Raw genomic sequence first — 22,461 nt, forward strand, 5'->3', positions numbered from 1 at the left:
ATACTATCTTGCTGGTATGATAATTCCACTGGGCCCATTAAAACTTACTGTGTCAACCTTCGTTTCACACATTACCGACAAAACAGGACATAACCCTTCTGCTCTAAAGGAAATACATACTGAGAGTTGTTTTTTAAAAAAAGGAAGAAGGAAAAACCTGATCTTTCATGTAAATATAGTCTTAAGCATTTTGAAGAAACAGATCATTGACTTGGTGCAAAAGCTTTTCCAGCCTATCATGTAAATATAGATTTAATGACTTTGTAAATTTCAGGTCAATGGTCCAATAGACCAAAAAGTCTTGGAGCTGTTGTAGGGAATCCTGTAAATGCATATTTAGGGAATTAAAAAAATGCAGATTATTGACTTGATTTTTCATGCAAACTAGCCATTACAGTTTATCAGGTAATTAAATATCCTATCATAAGAAGTACATTTATAGATGCAGTCATAATTTATGAACAGAATTAAATGTAACATTCCTTTCAAAACCATTTGGTTAATTTTGATATTCTTTTTTGGTACCTTTTCTTCTCCTCTTCTCCCTTATATATGTTTCTTTAGGTGTAAGGCAGGGAGTTTTTCCTCAAACCTTTTAGTGTCTCTGGTTAGGTCTGAAAATTAAATTGACAAAGACAAATTAACAGGAGAAAAGCATAGAAATTTATTTAATGTAAGTTTTACATGACACAGGAGACTTCATAAGGAGATAAGACCCAAAGAAACAGTTAGACTTGTGTATTTTTATGCTAGGTTTGATGAAGAGTGGGCAGTAGTGTAAAAATATGGTAGGTTAAGGAGTATGAAGTAAATGCGGTAAACTGGGGGAAATTTACAAAGTCCTGTTTGTTGGGATCCTCATCTGTGTCCCTTTGTCTTCAGAGGTAAGGATGAGCCTTTCCTCTAGGCATAGGGAGGGCATCTCTCATAGAAAGGTTTTATGACCTGTTTCAAAGAAGTGTAGGTGGGGAGGAGGTCAAAACGACCTTCCTGTTTCTGTCATTTTCTCAAACCCCTTCAACTTAAATTCAGTATGGGAAGATGCAATATTTTGGGGTAGCATGCCTTGAACCCCATAATATGAATAAGTATGCTTCACTCTAATAACTTCATAGACTTTGCAAATATTTGGAAAATTTTCAATAAACTACATAATTGAATACTGTCCAAATTTTTCATTACATTGTGACTTCATCAATTATAATCCAGGTAGTGATTTTGGATATATTCCTGTAATACAGAATAGTTTAAAATATTTCCTTTAATATCTTTCTTCAAAAGACATTCATGTGTTAAAGTTAATAAAGGACTTAAAGCTTATCCCCTCTGCATTGGTTAAGAGTTTGGCATGCTTCTCTGTTTATGGCACCCATAACTTTTATTTAACTCTGCCTAGATGAGCTCATTTTTTCAGTGATAGTTGCAATTATATATGTTAAAATAGATATAATCCATTATTTGGACAAAAATTAGTCATTTAATTAAAAACCACGTTATTTACCAGAAAGCCTATACTAGTAAAAGTAAAATCAAGGTGTAGTGTTCTTCTAAAATATCTTTTTTAGGATAATATTTGCCCTATGTGTCAGTTTTGGTTTTTTTGAATCCACATTTAAGACTACTGTGTACAAGCTCTGAATCAGACCATATTTAATATATTTTTCAAACCTACAACAGAAAAACTATTTCAGTCAAAAATTTGGGTTACATATGATGCACAGAAATGTTTCATATCATTTAAATAATTGTACAAAAGGAAAATATTGGTATTTTCAAATAGAGAAAAAATTTAAACATACTTACTAAAACACCTTCCTAAGCCTAAAAGTCAATACTCAATATTTCCACAAGTTCTACTTGGATAAATACTTGATAGATAAGTGGCCCATCTTCTTTTTTTTCCCACACTTGAACTATAAAACATTTCTTTCAAAAAGGGATATCTGAATGTTTTGTTGCGTTTTGTTGCTTTCAGGAAGAACCTCAAACCTTACAGAGGTCATGATCATCAGAATTCCTTCAACACCTAGTTTCCAGTTTACCTTTCTTACCTTATCTCTTCATAGTCTCCATAAAACCTGCACAGAACCAGCAGGTCCCTTAAGCTCCCTTGGTCTCTCTTAGCAATGTGTATCTGCCTGGGATACTCTTTATTCTGTTTTTCAGGTGAAAAACTGTTCTCAGATGTGCTAGACACTGATAATGCAAAATGAATGAGACACAATTTCCATTCTTAAAGGGCTTTACAGGTACTGCTCTTTCAGGGCTGTATTCACTCATCTTATGAAATCATCCTTCACATCTCAAGATAAAGTTAAATACGTTTTCTGAATCCTACATCTTCTTTCCCACACCTCCATTTTAACTGCAAACTCAAGTTATTCGGTAATGTAGTAATCTATTTATATTATATCTACCTATTCTTTTGTGAGTTCCTTAAGAAAAAGAACTCATATTTCCTCCTTTATTTTAGTCTGGATCATTGTAAATACTTATTTAAATAAATTTTGGTGAATGTATCATAAATGATAAATTAAAAGCTAAAGTAAGTTCAAAAATGGAAAATATATAGTAGGTCCATGTATAAAAACATTGTTTTGTTTTTTCCTATATTTACATTTACTGAGAGATGACTGGTAAAACTCTTCCGTTTGTATAATTGTCTATTTCTCCTTTTGGCTCTTTTAATTTTTGCGTTATGTATTTTGAGACTATGATAGTTTCACATAAATTTAGAATTGTTAAATATCCTTGGTGGGTTGATCATTTTGCTACTATAAAATTTTCTCTTTGTCTCTAGTAATACTTTCTGCTTTGAAGCTTACTTTACCCGATACCACTACAGTTAAACCAAGTATTTTTTGTTTAGTGTTGGCTTGCAAATATGTCTATTTTCAATCTTCACATTTCCTTAGTATTTAAGAATTTTCTTTTTTAAGCAGCATATAGGTGGTTTTGTTTTTGTATTCAGCTACACAATCCTTGTCTTTCAATTGGAATATTTAATATGTTTACATTTAATGTAATTACTGATATGTTTGAGTTTAACTCTACAAACCTGCTTCTGATTTTGTCCCAAATATTCCAGATTTGTCCCAAATATTCCAGATTACTCTTTGACTCCTTTTATTCTTTCTTTTGGGTTAAGTATTATTATAATTTTTGTGTTTTCTATTTTATTATCTTCTTAATGAAACATTTTACTTTTATTATAGTGAAAACCCAAGACAATACAAAATTTTATACAAACTTATTAAAGACATAAAATTGTACTTTTACCATTTCCCTAATAATTATAAAGACTTTTGAATACTTTACTTTCAATTACTACCATCCATCTTTATGCTAATGTTAACATATAATACATACCTATATAATATATAACCCTAAAACTAAAAACATCATTACTATTATTTTAGACAGGCATTATTTGTTTAAATCTACCTATATATTTGACCTTTCTTTTGTTCTTCATTTTTAACCATGTCTTCCTGCTTTCAATCTATAAGGATTGTCTTCTGGAGTATTTCCTTTAACTCAAACCTGCTGATGACAACTTCTCTCCATTTTTATTTGTCTTAATGTCTAGATATCATTATTTAACTTTATATAGATAAATGTATAAACCTATACATACACATATATAACAGTATATAAATATTTATAAATTTTAACAACAGTTTCTGATTTGATTATTATAGCATTATCACTTGTATAGCTAAATAATGAGTTATATTAAAACCACAATCCAAAGTACATTTTCACTCAGTTATCTTAATTATTAAGAATAATTTATTTGCTTCAATGTGGACCCTCTTATTCAGCAAATTTATTTTTCTCAATGATAAATTATCTTAAGTATTGAGAATTTTAACTACCTTTACAGTATTATTCACAATATTGTCAGCTGTTATATTTGAAAAATTAATTTCCAGAAACTTTATTTTCATTTTGTTTTAATTTGATGGAAAAAATCAAACTGTTCTTAGAATTAATTTGTCTTTTTAAAATATCTGATGACACTAGCAGAAGTAAAACTAGTATAATTCGACTGTTTGAAAGTCCTTCCTGCTATTGGAACCAAATTGTTAACAACTATTGCTTCACTTTTCTAGGTGCAAAAGAAGGCTTGGAAGAGAAAATGATCAAATATATTTCCAAAAAGCAAAAACAATGGTTTAACATAAATGAAAAGTCATGCTTCACAGAGAAATATGTAAATACATTTTTTGAAGCTACAGGTAGTAAACTGTCATTTTAGTTATCATTTTTAATATATTTTTTAATAGAATAGAATGATGCTTTTTAAGCAAAAAACAAATTTTCTTCTGCTTTTACGGTTTTCATAGAGTCACTAATACCATGAACTCACCCTGATAAATGGAAAATTCTGACATCTAGTTTATGTTAAAATTAAACATTCATCATCAAATTTGGAAAATGAAAAGCTGGTACTTTTTTTCAATGAATCATGTGGTTTCCCTTTTTTAATGAGTTGCTACTCAAAGGGCTTATTGAAAAAAATTTTTTAAATGTATTACTAAAAAATGAGATATTAAATTATAGTTTAAGATTTACACTGTATAATTAATAACAAAGGTATTATACTAACAGCATTCTGACTGTCCTCTCTAAACACTATTTTGAACACCACAATCTCTATTTTCTACACATTTCCTGTATATCTAATCAATATCTACTCACATTTTCTGCTGACTTCCTCAACCAACAGCCTAGCAACTTTGTTTATGGGGGAGCCTGGCAATATTTGCCCAGCAGAATCCAGAATGACCAGTGACTGATTGCTGTGTCTCTCTCATACTGACCCTATTTCACTCACAAGCCTCCCGATCAGAAGAAACCTTATAAGATCCTGAATTTCAAGTCTGTCGCCATGATGGAAGGAAACTTCTGAAGGTCTGGGGACGGGCGAATATATTTTACATGTGGAAGGAATGAAAATAATTATGCTAGAGAGTGGATTGTGGTAGACTGCAAAAAAATTCCCAATTCTTCCCCCTTCCCTGTATCCATGAACTCTGTCATACAACTTTATAGTGAACTTCCATATGATTTTAAGGCTTATAAAACACTGGCATGTATTCCTGCTTGTTCTCATCTGCCTTCACCATGAGAAGATGCTTCAGCCAGCCTGCCAGAGAGAACTGAGAAGAGTGTGGTACAGAGCTAAGCCATCTCAGCCTATAGCCAGATGATCCACAGATGATTCAGTCCCCAGCCTTAGAGCCAGCTGATTCTCCAGACATGTGAGCAAGCCCAGTTGACACCAGAAGCACCTACCTGAAATCTCTGAACTTCAAACTCCTTAGCTTAATAAATTATTGTTGTATGTCACTAAGGTTTGGTGGTTGTTTACCAAATAGTACTTCTGTGACAATAGATCACTGATACTGAAATAAGGAATGCCTGATAGAATTTTTCAGATCAGGAAGCATGTACAAGATTCTCCAAGTCTGTCTAACTAGTAGGTGGCAGGACTGGAAATAAATCAACATATTCTTACCCCCAGAATAGCACTTTCATCACTACTTGTGTAAGCAATCTCTTTAAATCTTTTCTGTTTCTGAAATGGTTTTAACATTAATTATTTCTTTAACATAATTATTTCTCAGATATTCTTAAGGTAAATTTTTTAGAGGGATCTCAAATCATTGCTTACATTTTCCTTTCCAACATGAACCCCCTTTAAGTTCATGCAATTTTCACATTATTTTTTAACTTCTTATTTCATCTTCTAGTATCACATAAGGGAAAAACAAAGAAGCTTTGGAAAAATTTCAATAAAAGTCTTATCTACCCTCCTCTTTAGAAATGATGTGTCTTGATTTTAAGTTTAAAGACTCTAACCAAAAAGAGATATTTGAACTTGATATGAATTGAGTGACTTCTTGTGTTTGATGTCAGAAACAAGAAGTATTTCTCTGAATCCCCAAGGTGCCTGTTTTTGTATAGAATGTTTAGATTTTCTTTGAAAAAATCTAGGGGGGTGGAGACACATGTCACTAATGTTGAGCAACTTGACAATATTGTGACTAAAGGCTGAACATTTGTTAATGTCCCACTACAGAGGATGGCAATAATCAAATTCAGTAATTAAGGTCTTTTATGCTATTTAAATAAGGTAATCAGTATCAATGAATGATTCTTCACTTTGGGTTGCATTAGAATCATATGGGGGAACTTAGCATCACAACCCCAAGTTCCTAATGTAACTGGTTTCCAGTGGAACTAAGTCAAGCTTTTCAGGTGATTTTAATGTTTACTAAGGGTGGATAAAAACTACTCAACTATTTGTTATTATGTATAAGTTAAAATTATTTGATACTTCATGAGAGACTTTAAATTTAATTTGAGTATTGTGGCACTTCATATCCATTATTGTTTTTTTTCTCTGATGTCTCCTAAGCACATATAATGTTATCTCGTACATAATGAGTACTCAATTAATAGTGACTGAGTTTAACAGTACATGGAATAATGAATGAAAAAATAAATAAATTAACAAATAAATGAAACACACTTTATACTCAAGCTATAGCTGTGGTAATTATTCTAGCAAAGGCAATATCTTGTAAAACATTAACAGAACCATTGTTTTATGAGTTTATGAATCAAGCTTTTTGTGTTCTTCCTTTAATTTAATGATTCTCAATCTTTAGTGCATATCAGAATCATTTGGAGGTTTGTTATAACTCAGATTGCTGGGCTCCAACCCCAGAGTTTCTGATTCTCTAAGTCTGGCCTGAAGCTTGAGAATTTGCATTTGTAACAAGTTCCCAGAAGACATTAAGTGTTGCTTATCTGGGGCCACACTTTTAAGAACTGCTGCTCAGACTCATCTGCAGTACCTTTTTGTGAAACCTTTGCAGTTATCCAAAGACCTTCGCAAAGGTCTGACATATCCCACCTGCCTGATGTTCTGGTATCACTCGGCTCTCATCATATTGCCCTGTGGGAATTTTAATGCCAGGAAACTCACAATGATGCTCTGTGTTCTTCTATGCTGTGACTAATGCCATCCGTTGTCTCTGACCAGGGCTCTCAAGTCAGTATTCTCAAGTCATTCACTCATTCTGCCAGTATTCATTAAATTGGGAATTTGCAAGTAGGGCAAAATCTCTGATCAGTCACCATTCTTAACAGGACATATTAAAATATAAAATCAATTTCAGGACTTCTTTACAGCATGGTGAGCAGCAGTTTTCCCGGCATCTTTTAACACTTACATTGAAAAGATCTACAGCATTTTTAATTGGAAGCCCTTGAATAGTTACTTTTCTTCAGAGATTCTCAGCTCTCCACTTAAGTGAGATTCTTAGTGCATATAACATAAAAAAAAAAAAGAAAGAAAGAAACATAAAGGAAAAGAAATGGTTACTTTTGTCCCAGTTGAGCCAGAAGAAATGTGCTACGTCTGACTCTTAGAGGCTCATTATTCATTCATTTCAGAACTGATTCTACAAACAAATAGCAACAATAAAAATATATCAAAATGGTTTAAAAATCTCACCAAATGCATCGGTATCCCAGGAGACTTTACGGCTGGCCTTTGACATAAACTCAGCACAGAACATATGGCATAGTATCTATCAAGATTTAGAGCAGGACTGGTGTAATTCTTTCCCCCACAACTTTTTTTCTGGTTTTATTGAGATATAATTGACATACATCATTATATAAGTTTAAGGTGTATGGCATGATGATTTGACTTGCATGTATTATGAAATAATTACTGCAGTAAGTCCCCCATAATTTTAAAGTCTATCTTTAAGAGCAGTTTTAGGTTCACAGCATTATTAAGCAAAGAGTAAGGACATTTACCATATACTCCTTGCCCTCACACATGCATAGCTTCCCCGATTATCAACATTCCCCACTAGAGCAGTGCATTTGTTACAACTGATGAACCTACAATGACACATCATTATCACCAAGAGGCCATAGTTTACATTAGGCTTTACTCTTGGTGTTGTACATTTTATGAGTTTTGACAAATTTATAATCACATGTAGCCACCATTATAGTATCATACAGAGTAGTTTCACTGCCATTAAAAAAAAACCTTTGAGCTTCACCTTTTCATCCCTCCCTCCTGCTAACCACTGGTAACCACTGTGTTTTGTTTTGTTTTGTTTTTTTAATTGTCTTCTACAGTTTTGTCTTTTCCAGAATGTTGTATAGTTGGAAAGATATGTGGTCTTTTCAGATTAGCTTCTTTGAGTAAAATGCATTTAAGTTCCCTCCATGTCTTTTAATGGATTGACAGTTCATTTCTTTTTAATACTAAATAATATTCCATTGTCTGCATGTACCACAGTTTATTAATCCATTCACCTCCTGAAAGACATCTGGTTGCTTCCAAGTTTGGGTAATTATAAATAAAGCTGTTGTAAACATCCGTGTAGTCAGTGTTTGTGTGGACATAAGCCTTCAACTTCTTTGGGTAAATACCTAGGAGCACAATTACTAGATAGTATAGTAAGAGTATGATTAGTTTTGTAAGAAACTGTCATACTGTGTTCTAAAATATCTGTACCATTTTGCATTCTAACCAGCAATTAACGAGAGATTCTATTACTCCACAAGCCTGCTAGCATTTGATGCTGTCAGTGTTCTGGATTTTTGCCATTCTGAGAGGTATACGGTGGAATCTCATTGTTGTTTTAGTTTGCATTTCCTTGACGATATGTGATATGGAGCATCTTTTCACAGGCGTCTTTGCCATCTGTATATCTTCTTTGATTAGGTTTCTGTTCAGATCTTTGGCTCATTTTTAATTAGGTTTTTTGTTTTCTTATTGTTGAGTTTAAGAGTTCTTTGTATATGTTGTATAGAAGTCATTTATCAGACATATGTTTTTCAAATATTTTCTCCCAGTCTGTGGCTTATCATTCTCTTAAAAGTCTTTCAAAAAACAGAAAATTTCAATAAAGTCCAGCTTATCAATTCTATCTATCATGAATTATGCCTTTGGCAATACATGTAAAAAGTCATCACCAAACTCAAAGTCATGTAGATCTTCTCCTATGTTATCTTCTAGGATTTTTATAGTTTTCTGTTTTACATTTACTTCTGTGATCTATTTTGAGTTTATTTTTGTTAAGGATGTAAAGTCTGTGTTTAGCTTTTCTGCATGTGGATATACAGTTGTTCCAGGACCATTTGTTGAAAAGACTATCTTTGCTCCATTGTATTGCCTTTGCTACTTCTTCAATGATCAGGCAATTATATCTATCTATCTATCTATCTATCTATCTATCTATCTATCTATCTATCTACCTACCTATACATATCTATTTCTGGGCTCTCTAATACATTCCCTTAATCTTTCTGTTCTTTCTCCAGTACCATATTGTCTTGATTACTATAGCTTTATAGTATGTCTTGAAGTTGGATAGCGCCACTCCTCCAACTTTGTTCTTATCCTTCAATATTGTGTTGGCTATTCTGGGTCTTTTGCCTCTCCAAAAATCTTTATAATCACTATGTCAATATCCACAAAGTAACTTTTTAGGATTTTGGTTAGCACTGCACTGACTCTAGAGATCAAGTTGGGAAGAACTGACATCTTTGACAATATTGAGTCTTCATACCCATGAACATGGAATATCTCCCCACTTATGTAGTTCTTCTCTGATTTTGTTCACCATGGTTTTGTAATTGTCCTCATATAGATATCATATTTTGATAGAGTTATGCCTATGTATTTCATTTGGGGGGTGCTAATGTAAATTATATTCTTAATTTCAAATTTCACTTGTTTATTGTTGGTATATAGAAAAACAATTGACTTTTGTATATTCACCATGTATTCTGCAACTTTGCACAATAGATTATTAGTTCCAGGAGTTTTTCTGTCAGTTCTTTCAGATTTTCTACATAGATCACCACATTATCTGCACAGTTTTACTTTTTCTCCCAAATTTTTTATACTTTTTTTTCCTTTTCTTGTCTTACTGCATTAGACAGGATTTGTGATACAATGTGGAAAAGAAGTGGTGAGAGGGGATATTTTTGCCTGTTCTTAACCTTAGTGGAAAAGCTTCAAGTTTTTCACCAATAATATGTAGTTAGCTGTAGAGTTTTGTAGTTATTCTTTATCAAGATGTGGAAGTTCCCATATGACTAAATTTTCTCTCTTTTCTTAGCATACCAATTATACTCTTTTTTTTTTACTTTTTTAGTGGTTGCTCTAGAGTTTGCAATTTACACTTACAACTAATCCAGATCAATTTTCAAATAATACTAAACCACTTCATAAGTAATGTGAGTATATTATAATAACAAAATAGTCCTAATTCCTTCCTTCCATCCCTTATATCATTGCAGTCCTCCATTTCACTTATATACAAATATACCTGAGTGTGTATACATATATACACTTACATATTGTGTATATACACATTGTTGATATTATTTTAATAAACTGTTATCTGTTAGATCAATTAAGAATAAAAAATAAACAATTTTATTTTACCTTCACTTACTACTTCTCCACTGCTCTTCCTTTCTTTATGTAGATCCATGTTTATTATCTTTGTTATTTTCCTTCTCTTTAAAGAACTTTTTAAAAAATTTCTTGCAAGGCAGGTATACCAGTAATAAAATCCTTCGATTTTTGTTTGGGAAAGTTTTTATTTCTTCCTTACTTTTGAAGGATAATTTTGCAGGGTACAGAATTCTAGGTTGGTGGGTTTTATTTCTCTCCACATTTTAAATATTTTACTCCACTCTCTCCTTGCTTGATAGTTTCTGAAGAGACGTTGTTCCTCTGTAGGAAAGACTTTTTTCCCCCCACTTTGGCTTCTTTTAGGATATTTTTCTTTATCTTTGATTGTCTATAGTTTGAAAAACATATGCCAAGTTATAAAGTTTTTGGCATTTGTTCTGCTTGGCATTCTCTGAGTTTCCTGGGTCTGTGGATTGGTGTCATTAATTTGGGAAAATTATCAGTCACTATTGTTTCAAACATTTCTTCTGCTCCTTCCTCTCTTCTCCCCTGGTAGTTCTATTATGTGCATGTTATGCCTTTTATAGTTGTCCCATATTTCTTGGACATACTCTTCTGGGTTTTTCTTTTCTTTTTTTTTTTTTTTTTTCTGTTTACTTCTCAGTCTTGGAGGTTTCTATTGAGGTATTCTCAAGCTCATAGACTCTTTCCTTAGGTTGTATCAGTCTGTTGAGAAGCCATTAAAGTCATTGTTCATATCTGTTACAGTGTTTTTGATCTATAGTATTATTTTTGGTTCTTAAGAATTTCCATCTTTTTGCTTACATTATCCATCTGTTCTTGCATGTTGTCTGCTTTATCCATTAGAGTCCTGAGCATATTAATCATTGTTTTATTTCTAATTCCTGGTCTGATACTTATACCATCCCTGTCATATTTGAATCTGGTGCTGATGCTTCCTTTGTCTCTTTGAACTGTGTGTTCTTTGCCTTTTAGTATGTCTTATGATTTTTTCTTGATAGGCAGGAATGGTTTACTAGGTAAAAGGAAATGTAAATAGACCTTTAGTATTATGGTGGTAATGTAGGGAAGTGGAAGCATTCTATCGTTCTATGATTAGGTCTCAGTCTCTTAGTGAGCCTGTGCCTTTAGACTGTGAACTTCACATTTGCTTCTCAGTCCTCTCCTCCCCAACCAACCCCCCACCCCCCCTGCTCAAGTGGGACAGGATGGATAGAGTATGCAGGAGTGGAGTATTTCTCTTCTTCTATGTGGAAGGCTAAAACTATCTGGAGCTTGGTATTTCAATTCCCTCTGGTCAGTGAGGCTCTGATAAAACCCCAGCAGGTTAGGCTCTGGCTAAATAGTTTTCCCTGAGGGCAGACATTGTTAAGAAATACAGAATGCTCTGGAGTGTTTCAAAATAATTTCTTTTCTTCTCCCCATGCCAAGAGCATGAGGAGATTTTTATCTGATAACGACCATGAGAATCTAGTAGGTTCCAAAACTCACAAAAGTGGATGGCTTCCCAGTGACTGGGTCTCTTTGAAGACTTTAACTCTCAGAGTTGTACACAGTGAGCCTCCAGCAATTCATCAAATACAATTCAGGTTTCCTTACCCCAGCACTGTCTCCCAGGGAGGTTTCACCTCATGGGTTTTTTCTTCAGTAAGTTGTGATTCTCTGTATTTGCCTGTCGGTCTCTCCAATTTGGGGGCAGCTCTTTGTCTCTGACCTAACTTTCTTACACATCTAACATGAGTTGTTGATTTTTCAGTTTGTTCAGCTTTTACTTGTTAGGATAGAGTGGTGACTTCTAAGCTTCTTACATGCCAGAAATTTGTTATTTCTTTTTGAAGTAAACAAATCATTTGAAGCGAAAAAGACGTTAAATCTCATTTCTCCTCCATTTTTATATTCCCATGGCACATTCTAATGAAAAGGAGACAAACCTCTTAAAAATTTTTTTCTTGCACTTCAATATTCATTTTCTTCTCATTAGCCATTCATAGAAGCCAGTTCGATCAGCAGGAAATGTTGTAGATGACAAATAAAAATGGTTAGACATATTTTCTTCATTATTTCCTTACTGATTCCACCCCCTTTCCTTTTCCTCATGTTGAATGATTACCAGAGAAGCAAGTTATTCACTCATGTTTAAATATCCTTCCTGTGCTGTCTAGCAGATATTAAGAAATTTTGACTTTGCTGATAATTGTTTGTTTATTTCATGATTACTCTAATATTTTCCATCCAGAAGTATAAACTTTTTTTTATTTTAGGAGTTTTGAAGAGATCACTCATAAAAAGAGTATCTTGCCACTTAGATAAAATGAGAAATTTAGAAATCTGAATTTCTAGCATATATTTATTCTCCTTCAGACTGAATCTTTCAGAAGAAAGCCTATTCTCTCACTAACAGCTGTTGATGCTCTCATAAGCAGAGGAAATAAAAATATATAATCATATTGTATTAAAAAATAAATTTCTGTGTTATCCAGGCTAACTTACAATTTCAAAGTCCTCTCCTATCATCAATTTGATTGATATTTTACAAACATGGGCTTCTAAAAAAATGAAATTGAATTGTATTTCTCCCTTCAGTGTTTTTTTCTCTTTATCCAAAAGTTAAAAGGAAATCCAGACTTTCTCTTTCCCTTTAAAATACATAGTTTTTTCCTGTAACAGTAATTAAGTTGGTGGTATACTTACCTGATGGTGCTACAAAATTCTGTGCACATTTTCTTGTTGTTACATGGGTGATAGGCAGAAAGATAATCAAAATCTTCCCAGCCCATGTCTGTATTTTCAGGGATAGGACATGAACCGATGTTATGTGGCCAAAGAACCAACTCATCTTTCACCTCAATCCTATTTTTTTCCCCTTTCAATACCAGCTTCTTTTTTATATAAAACTCTATATATTTCTTGGATTATTTCCAAGACTCCTTATTCAGGATTTTAAATACTTTAATTGAGTTATCTAGGCTTATGCTTTATAACATTTTCCTGAGAATTTTTTTCCACATTTTAAGCAACAAGAACAAAACAGGGGACTGGCATATAAGCTTCCATCAGTAATAAGTGTGGTTGGAAATAATCCTAGACTTTATTTGTTGCCATTAATGCTATGATGCAGACCATTACAACATGTCTACCAATATGGTCATGTAAATTTTCATCTTTAATGATTCTGTTGCTACAGATTGATGAATACTCCACAGTAAAAAGTTTATTTGCTTTATAACAAAATTATAACCAGGCAGGATAAGAGCCTCTAGAGCAATACTTGCTTCATGCTAGGGGGCATCTGCATCTCAAATTGCTCTGCATCTGGCCTCTAAATCATTTGTACAGGAGATGGTACTGCCAGCCAAGAAAGCAGGAAAAGCAAGGCCTATTTATCAATATACAGAGCATAGTATATTTGGTGTATATATAATTTATTCCTATTTTTTCAAACAGAAAACTAAGGAAAACTAAGCCAGGCTTGATAGTTTAGGAATGGAATAAAATTTATAAATCGGGAACTGTGCTAGAAAAGTCAATGTGCTATTGTTACCACAAGTAACAATTACTGTCTTAAAATTTTTCTAGACCAAGGTAGTATCATAGCAAACATGTATAGAAATAAGAGATAACCTATACTTTGCCTATCTTATGCTATATATTCAGTTATTTGCTTTAGGTTAGATATTACGTTTTATTCTCATTCCAAATGTATAACATAGATTGCTCACAGGATTGCTCTAATTTATAGGTTAGGTAACTGAGGCTCCAAGAAGTAAATTTGCTCAAATTCATAGCTAGCATGCAGCCACTGTGGAAATTGAACTTTTTTTTCCTGTTACCTAAATCTATTTTCTTAACGACTCAGGTATTTACTTATATTTCTGGGTATGTATAAATTTTATATCTATTCCAACATCTGAGATAGTTCTCAGGAATAGTAAGCAAATAAATATATAACAAATTCAGCTCTAATTTGAGGTTCTGAAGTTATTTGCTGCTATTCGAGGATGAGTGGCTGTTCCAGAATCAGGGCAAGGTGTACTATTGGCCAACATGCTCGTGCATTTGCAGGAGCCAAAAGAAAGACAGAATTGGCCAAGTTGTCTTCAAGGCAGTGTTCCCAAGCATGCAGAGACCGGTCACTTTTCTCCTACGTATCAGCCTGTTTCACTTTCTACATAGCTTTCATTACGATGTGAAATTATTGTATGTACTGAATGAAATTTTGCCTTCTCTTTGCCTCCTCTTACACTAAAGTAAGCACCTCGAGAGTATGGTCCTTGTGATGTTGTTTTCAGCCAAATCCTCAGAATTTAGAACAGCGATGGAATATATGTGCAGAGTGAATGGATGAAAGAAAATTTCTTGGAGGAGTTGTAAAGAACTGTGTATATGGAAGTGAAGAGCAGTAAGGAATCATTTCCAAATAGCTATTGGCTTTATGCTAACTTTTTCTTAGTGTCTGAGAAACTCTCTGATATAAAGTGTTATAAATGGAAGTTGGAAATACTACTTGGAAAGAAAAAAGAGACATTGTTAAACAATTACTTAGGATCAGTTTAGTCAGAGAGGATGGAGAAATAATCCTAGGAGAAAACTTTTAATAAAAAATAAGATACTCGGGCTTCCCTGGTGGCGCAGTGGTTAAGAATCCGCCTGCCAATGCAGGGGACACGGGTTCGACACAGGACACCAGTCTGGGAGGATCCCACATGCCGCAGAGAAACTAAGCCCATGCACCACAACTACTGAGCCTGCGCTCTAGAGCCTGTGAGCCGCAACTACTGAAACCTGTGCGCCTAGTGCCCATGCTCTGCAACAGGAGAAGCCACAGCAATGAGAAGCCCACGCACCACAAGAAAGAGCAGCCTCCGCTCTCCACAACTAGAGAGAAGCCCGCACGCAGCAACAAAGACCCAATGCAGCCAAAAATTAAATAAAATTAAATAAATTTATAAAAAAGAAGATACTAAATGAGTGGAAGAAAACCAAAGTGTCAAAATATTGACAAAGGAAAAAAATCGTAACAGTTTTTTTCTCTCTTAATCACCTGAGCTCTATGGCATCTGAAGATGTAACAAAAGTAAATTTGGCTTTTCCAAATACATAATATTCAATACTGGACATAACAATGCAAAAATTTGGAAAATTTGCCAGGTTTGAAGGATACTTGTAAGAAGAGATCAAATATAAAGATTGGCGATTACCTTTCAAAGGGCAAAAGAGTCACGGCTAATCAGTTGATCAGGTGCTAGGCTATCTTCTTGGAACCTGTGAGTTAAATGTGAGAGAGATTTCTCCCACAACTAGGAACAAAAATCTCATTAACCTTTTAGCCAGTTGAGCTGACACACACGAGATTAATACTGGAGTTAAGAAAAAAAAAAAAAAACAATAATGACAAACCTTGAGCCTGTCACTGCCACTTTTTAAGTATTATATAGGGAACTGAAGGGCATGGAATCCAGGTGGTATTTTCATTTTTCATTTTCATCTTTTTTCCCCATTTGAAGGTCATACCTTTGGAAGAGAAAAGAAGACATGAAAAATGAACAGCTGGTTGCATCAGTGGCATCAAAGAACAGGATTTGGTTTTTTGGACCATGATTATGCTAACAAAATTATTAGCTCCTGCAGTGCAAAGTACATCTCATGGGTCCGTAGAGGACATATTTTTCAGGACACTCACTGGCAAATCAAGAAGATTCTTAAATCTTGAAAAGGACAGCAAATGCCTGAGGAGAGGTCAATAATAAATAATATGATGTGTATCAATTAAAATACAGAGAAGAAAAACAGTGGTGTGGATACTTACTATTTCTAAGGAAAAATTAGTGTGTTTAGAATGCAACTAAATGTCTTTATACTTCTAAATAAAAACACAGATTAAGTATAATGAGATAAATATGAAATCTTAACATAAAGAAGGCAAATGTGGGATGGGGTATCAATTTAAATTGCTGTAATGAAAGCTATACCATGCTCAGGAGTAACAATCTGACTAAAAAATGGGAGTAGAATTTTATGTCAAGTTTATAAATAATTATTTGTAAATTTACTTAAAAGGAAAAAAAAACCACTTGGTTAGAGAAGAAAGAGATATCAAAGGCATTTTATTTCGGAAATATACTTCCGCCTAACCAATCACAATGATTTCTTACTAAAGATTACAAAACAGGGAAAGTGACAGGGTCTTAGTAATAGAGTTTTTGTAGGAATTCCATTTTAAGAAAGTCTGATATATGATAAATTCCTGAGGTATTTTGCCTTGATAATAATTTTCTCTTTCAAATATTTTAAAAAGAAACTAGAGGATCTTTTTATGTTGATGTAATACTACCTCATGGGACTTCCCTGGTGGCACAGTGGTTAAGAATCTGCCTGTCAATGCAGGTGACACGGGTTTGAGCCCTGGTTCAGGAAGATCCCACATGCCGCGGAGCAACTTAGCCTGTGCGCTACAACTACTGAGCCTGCGCTCTAGAGCCCGCAAACCACAACTACTGAGCCCATGAGCCACAACTACTGAAGCCCATGCGCCTAGAGCCTGTGCTCTGCAACAAGAGAAGCCACCGCAATGAGAAGTCCACGCACCACAACAAAGAGTGGCCGCCACTCACTGCAACTAGAGAAAGCCCACGCGCAGCAACGAAGACCCAACGCAGCCAAAAAATAAATTAAAAAAAATACTACCTCATATGGAGAAAGAAGTAGAGAAAGAGATGTTGTAAATGATAACATTTTAAAATAACTTTAAAAAAAGTTCATTTTGCCTTCTAAAAGTCTATAATTGCCAAGGAACACAATGTGCCCAACACTTTAACGATTTAGGAGCATAAAAAATGGCTTAGGGAAAGAGAAAAAGGTATGATCCTGTGACCTAAATTTGTAGAGCAGTAGTTCTTACCCGGGGGCAACTTTTGCCACCTATGTAACATTTGCCTACATCTGAAGACATTTTAGGTTGTCACAACTTTGGGATACTACTAGCATCTGGTGGGTAGAGGCCAGGGATACTGCTCAGTATCCTACAATGCAGAGCATCCTACAATCCCCTTGCTTCAACAACTATCCAACACAAAATATCAATATAATTAAAGTTGAGAAATCCCACTCTAGGTAATAATATAGCTCCATGAATACGTGAGATTACAAAAAAATAAATCACAAATTACTACAATGAGAAAAAAGAGAAAACATCAGAACAAACTATCATGGCTATACTTGAAACTCCCTGTTGAAGTTGGAAAGCAATGTTTATACTTTAAAGAATGCCAGACTTGGATTTGGCAGGCCTGGTATCTAGTTCTGTTTCAGCTAAATTCTTTTATAATATTGAGGTGGAAACAACTCTAGTAGTTATGAGTTGGAGTTACTGAATAACACAGGAGGATGCACACCCTAAATCTGACAGTTACTAGCTGATAACCATTACAGGTTCCTTTCATGAGCTTCATCATGTGTTTTTTAGCCAGAGAATGGGGATGAAAATATTGTCTACCTTATAGTATTTATTTTGTGTGTGGATATTAGGTGCAATAACAAAATTAAAGCACTTAGTAAAATGCTTGTAATAGTGTGGGGCAAACAGCACCTTTTATTTATTAGTATTTTTACCCATAAGTTAAGAATACTTGCTAGGATGATCTCCAAGATAAAATTTAAGATCTGAAATTTCTTTTTAGTTAATAGACCCTATGAAAAAAATCAATTACTAAAACTGAAGAAACAAAATATACAAAAGTGATCTATTTAAAAGATCCTATTTAAAATAGTGGCATAAGCCATGAAAGGATGCTTAACATCACTAATCATTAGAGAAATGCAAATCAAAACTACAGTGAGATATCTCACACCAGTCAGAATGGCCATCATCAAAAAATCTACAAACAATAAATGCTGGAGAGGGTGTGGAGAAAAGGGAACCCTCTTGCACTGTTGGTGGGAATGTAAATTGATACAGCCACCATGGAGAACAGTATGGAGGTCCCTTAAAAAACTAAAAATGGAACTACCACACAACACAGCAATCCCACTACTGGGCATACACCCTGAGAAAACCATAATTCAAAAAGAGTCATGTACCAAAATGTTCATTGCAGCTCTATTTACAATAGCCAGGAGATGGAAACAACCTAAGTGTCCATCATTGGATGAATGGATAAAGAAGATGTGGCACATGTATACAATGGTATCTTACTCAGCCATAAAAAGAAATGAAATTGAGTTATTTGTAGTGAGGTGGATGGACCTAGAGTCAGTCATACAGAGTGAAGTAAGTCAGAAAGAGAAAAACAAATACCATATGCTAACACATATATATGGAATCTAAAAAAAAAAGAAAATGGTTGTGAAGAACCTAGGGGCAGGACAGGAATAAAGATGCAGACGTAGAGAATGGACTTGAGGACATGGGGAGGGGGAAGGGTAAGCTGGGATGAAATGAGAGAGTGGCATGGACATATATACACTATCACATGTAAAATAGAAGCAGCTGCATAGCACAGGGAGATCAGCTCGGTGCTTTGTGACCACCTAGAGGGGTGGGATAGGGAGGGTGGGAGGGAGACACAAGAAGGAGAAGTTATGGGTATATATGTATATGTAGAGCTGATTCACTTTGTTATAAAGCAGAAACTAACACACAATTGTAAAGCAATTATACTCCAATAAAGATGTTAAAAAAACATAGTGGCATAAACCCGTAGTACCCTAAATTCTAAAATACAGTAAATTTTGAAAATGATACTAAAAAAGACCAAAAGAGCTTTTACATTTAGTGCTGGGAGTGAACACAAGAAAACACAAACTTCCAATCTGGGAAAGATAAAGAGGGCAAAGTAGAATTATGCAATTTCTACTTTGATTGAACAACAACAAAAAAATCAAACATGATTAAGAAGCTCATTGAGTTGGGACAAAACCAGAATCATTGTTTGATTTGTTGAGCTAAAATTTGATGACCAAAGGCACTGAAAACTAACATAGAAGACAAGACACCGAGCAAGAACCAGACTCTTTACAAAAGCCTGTCTCCAGCCTTGGATGATGAATGTCTTTCAAGTTTACTAAATAGTACTTCAGAAGTATTAAGAGTGCAATTTTGAGAAAAACTAAAGAAAGAAGACCTGAAAAATATCATCCTGATATTTCTAAAAGAAGAGGTAATTGGGTAGATTCTAGAAAGTCCAGACTACTATTTCCCAACAGGCAGTCCATTCCATAACTCTGTCAGGGCCGTTTCTGCATACCATCAGTATTTGTTTTTAAAAAGAATGTTTTGATTACTTCTATAAATGGAAACCAAGTGTCACTTACTACTAATAGAAATATCATGATGAATATAATGAACCATGTTTTAAAATTCTTTCTAGATGCTCCTGCCTGCCGAAACTCTGAGTCTGTGATCTGGTTTTTTTTTAAATCGGAATATTAGCAAGTGTTCCTAAAGCACGTTAATAAATGCTATTACCAAACTGAGACATCCTTCTTGATGAATATAATTTTATAACTGAAAAGGGAATGAAGGGAATGATTTGACATCCTTTAATTAATATCATATAATTATTCAATTAATAATCATTTAAGTCAGTGTATTACATGAAGTGATTTGAAGTTCAGTTGAAGTCAACTTGTACAACCAGAGTATTATGTCTTGCTTGAGGCAAATACGCCGTAGAAACTACCAGAATCACCTGGGGAGTTTTTAAAATATACCCATGCTCAGGGCCCCCTAGCAGAGCTGCAGATTCAGTTGACCTGGGAGGTGCCCGGGTACCAGCATATTCCCCAGACTCCCAGGCGATTCTAATATACAGCCAAGATTGAGAATGCTGCTCCAGAACAAAACACTCAGTGGAGCAGATTATTTAGCAAATTGTTTGAGGGCTCTTAAAATGAATTATTTAATACTAAAATCCAACTTCATTTTATTTTCTGACACAATTTGGAGACTAATAATCAAGGCAAGATCACAGATATGCCGAATGCTGATTTCAGCAAGGCATTTAACAAATCTTGATTATATTGCAGAAAGATTTTTTTGTATGCTAATTAATAATAGAAGTAGTTTGACTTATATCTGGTTAAACTACAATCCATAGTATATCTAAAAGGTGTGCAGTGTGTGTGTGTGTGTGTGTGTGTGTGTGTGTGTGTGAGAGAGAGAGAGAGAGAGAGCGACAGAGAGAGACAGAGAGAGAACGTGTCCTATATAAAGTCTAATCCTCTACTTTGACGATTGTAAAATCTTTATCTGTGAAGTGAATAGGATGCTGACTTGTAAAAACTGTGGTGACATAATATTATGAACAACATATAATTCTTGGCATAACAAAGGTCTACTTTCAAAACAACCTTATACTAAAATAGTGATGCTAATGTTTAATAGAGGGAATAAAGCTGACTCCTGGATTCTGAGATAAAGACTTGGCTATGAAAGGATAGGATAATGGTCTTGCAGTTTAGAAATGTATGTATTAAAAGATGTAGGAATTTAGCAGCTTGCATGTTCCATATGAAACACTGGAGTGTCGTGGCTATTAAGACAAAACAAAACAACCCTCCCTAATGTGAGTTTAGCTGCATCAAAAGAAGAGTAGTCGCCCTATCAGGATATATTTTATTCTCACTCTGTGCAAGTCATACTGGATTTGAGATTCTGGTTTGTCCAAAAAGGAATGAATAAGATAAAGAAGGATCTTGACATGTGGTGATATTAAAAAAAAAAAAAATTCAAAGAGCTGGTAATTTTTAACTTGGAAATTAAGTGTGTATGGTGAACACAAGCAGAAAAAAAAAAGGTCATTTGGCTAAGAACTGACCTCAAATCAAACCTCAAATTGTTGTCATACAATGAATGGCTTGTCCTTAAGGTAAGGACATCTCTTACATCTGGAATTTTCCAACCAAAGAGAGTGACTTCATTTGAGAAACAGCAAAGGTTGGGTGCTGGCAATGTGGTGAGCATTTGTACAGTGTTTCCCCTTAGCTCCCTTACAGGTCTAACATTCACTTAACATGTGGTTCTGGGGAGCAAGCAATTTGTTTAAGATTATGAAACTACTTAATATCAGAAATGGAATTACAGGTAGGGGCTTCTAATCCTCTTTTAATATGGACAGTTGGTCTTTCTTGAAGAAAATAGTTATATTTTGCCAATTTATATATTTATCACATTCTCCTTCTATATTCTATTTTAAATGACCACAGAGAGTATGAGAGATGTGGAAGTGAGTTTTCTGGCTTGCAATATGAATTTAACATGTATTGTCAGCTTTCAAATCATAAGTGATTCAGTCTTAATTACATGACTCAAGTAGGAGTCATGTATGTATGTGGGCACATAAAAGGTAAAAAGTACATCTTCTACCATCTTATAACAGTTTATATTTGGCATCTGGGGTAGTGCTTTAAGTTCTATTAGAATGTATTAGTCTGTCACAAAACAAGCTTTAGAAATTATGGCCTTAAGCACGTTCTTCTTTCTGTGAATGAATGAAATATGATTGTTGAAAATAACTTCTTAACGGCTTCCATTTATTTTATTTTATTTATTTATTTATTTTTTTTTTTTTTTGCGGTACGCGGGCCTCTCACTGTTGTGGCCTCTCCCGTTGTGGAACACAGGCTCCGGACACGCAGGCTCAGCGGCCATGGCTCACGGGCCCAGCCGCTCCGCAGCATGTGGGATCCTCCCAGACCGGGGCATGAACCAGTGTCCCCTGCATCGGCAGGCGGACTCTCAACCACTACGCCACCAGGGAAGCCCCCATTTATTTTTGAAACCTGTAAACATGCTGTGAAAGAGAAATAAGCTTTGGCATTTCCCTTCAAAACTTCTTCAAATTGTGCATAAATATTGCCTTAGTAAACTAAGCAGGAAATAGCTGTTCTTTGCATGGCTCAGGACCTCCTGACCATAATCAAATTGAATGAGTGAAAGATCTGTAACCCATATCAGATTTAAAGTCATCCAG

The 22,461-nt window shown here is 34.4% G+C and overlaps 1 long non-coding RNA gene across 1 annotated transcript in view; it reads right to left on the minus strand.

Annotated features, from left to right (window-relative positions):
• The window catches only part of LOC137224924 (uncharacterized), a 649,859-nt gene that overhangs the window by 241,594 nt on the left and 385,804 nt on the right, over window positions 1–22,461 (minus strand). Inside the window, exons 6-8 of the long non-coding RNA XR_010943572.1 lie at window positions 15,890–16,003; window positions 837–945; window positions 526–614 (exon numbers count right to left, since the gene is read on the minus strand). This is a non-coding gene — a long non-coding RNA (uncharacterized lncRNA). The remainder of the gene's footprint in view (window positions 1–525; window positions 615–836; window positions 946–15,889; window positions 16,004–22,461) is intronic.

This window comes from Pseudorca crassidens, chromosome 5 (genome assembly GCF_039906515.1).
Source record: "Pseudorca crassidens isolate mPseCra1 chromosome 5, mPseCra1.hap1, whole genome shotgun sequence".
NCBI classification, from domain to species: domain Eukaryota; kingdom Metazoa; phylum Chordata; class Mammalia; order Artiodactyla; family Delphinidae; genus Pseudorca; species Pseudorca crassidens.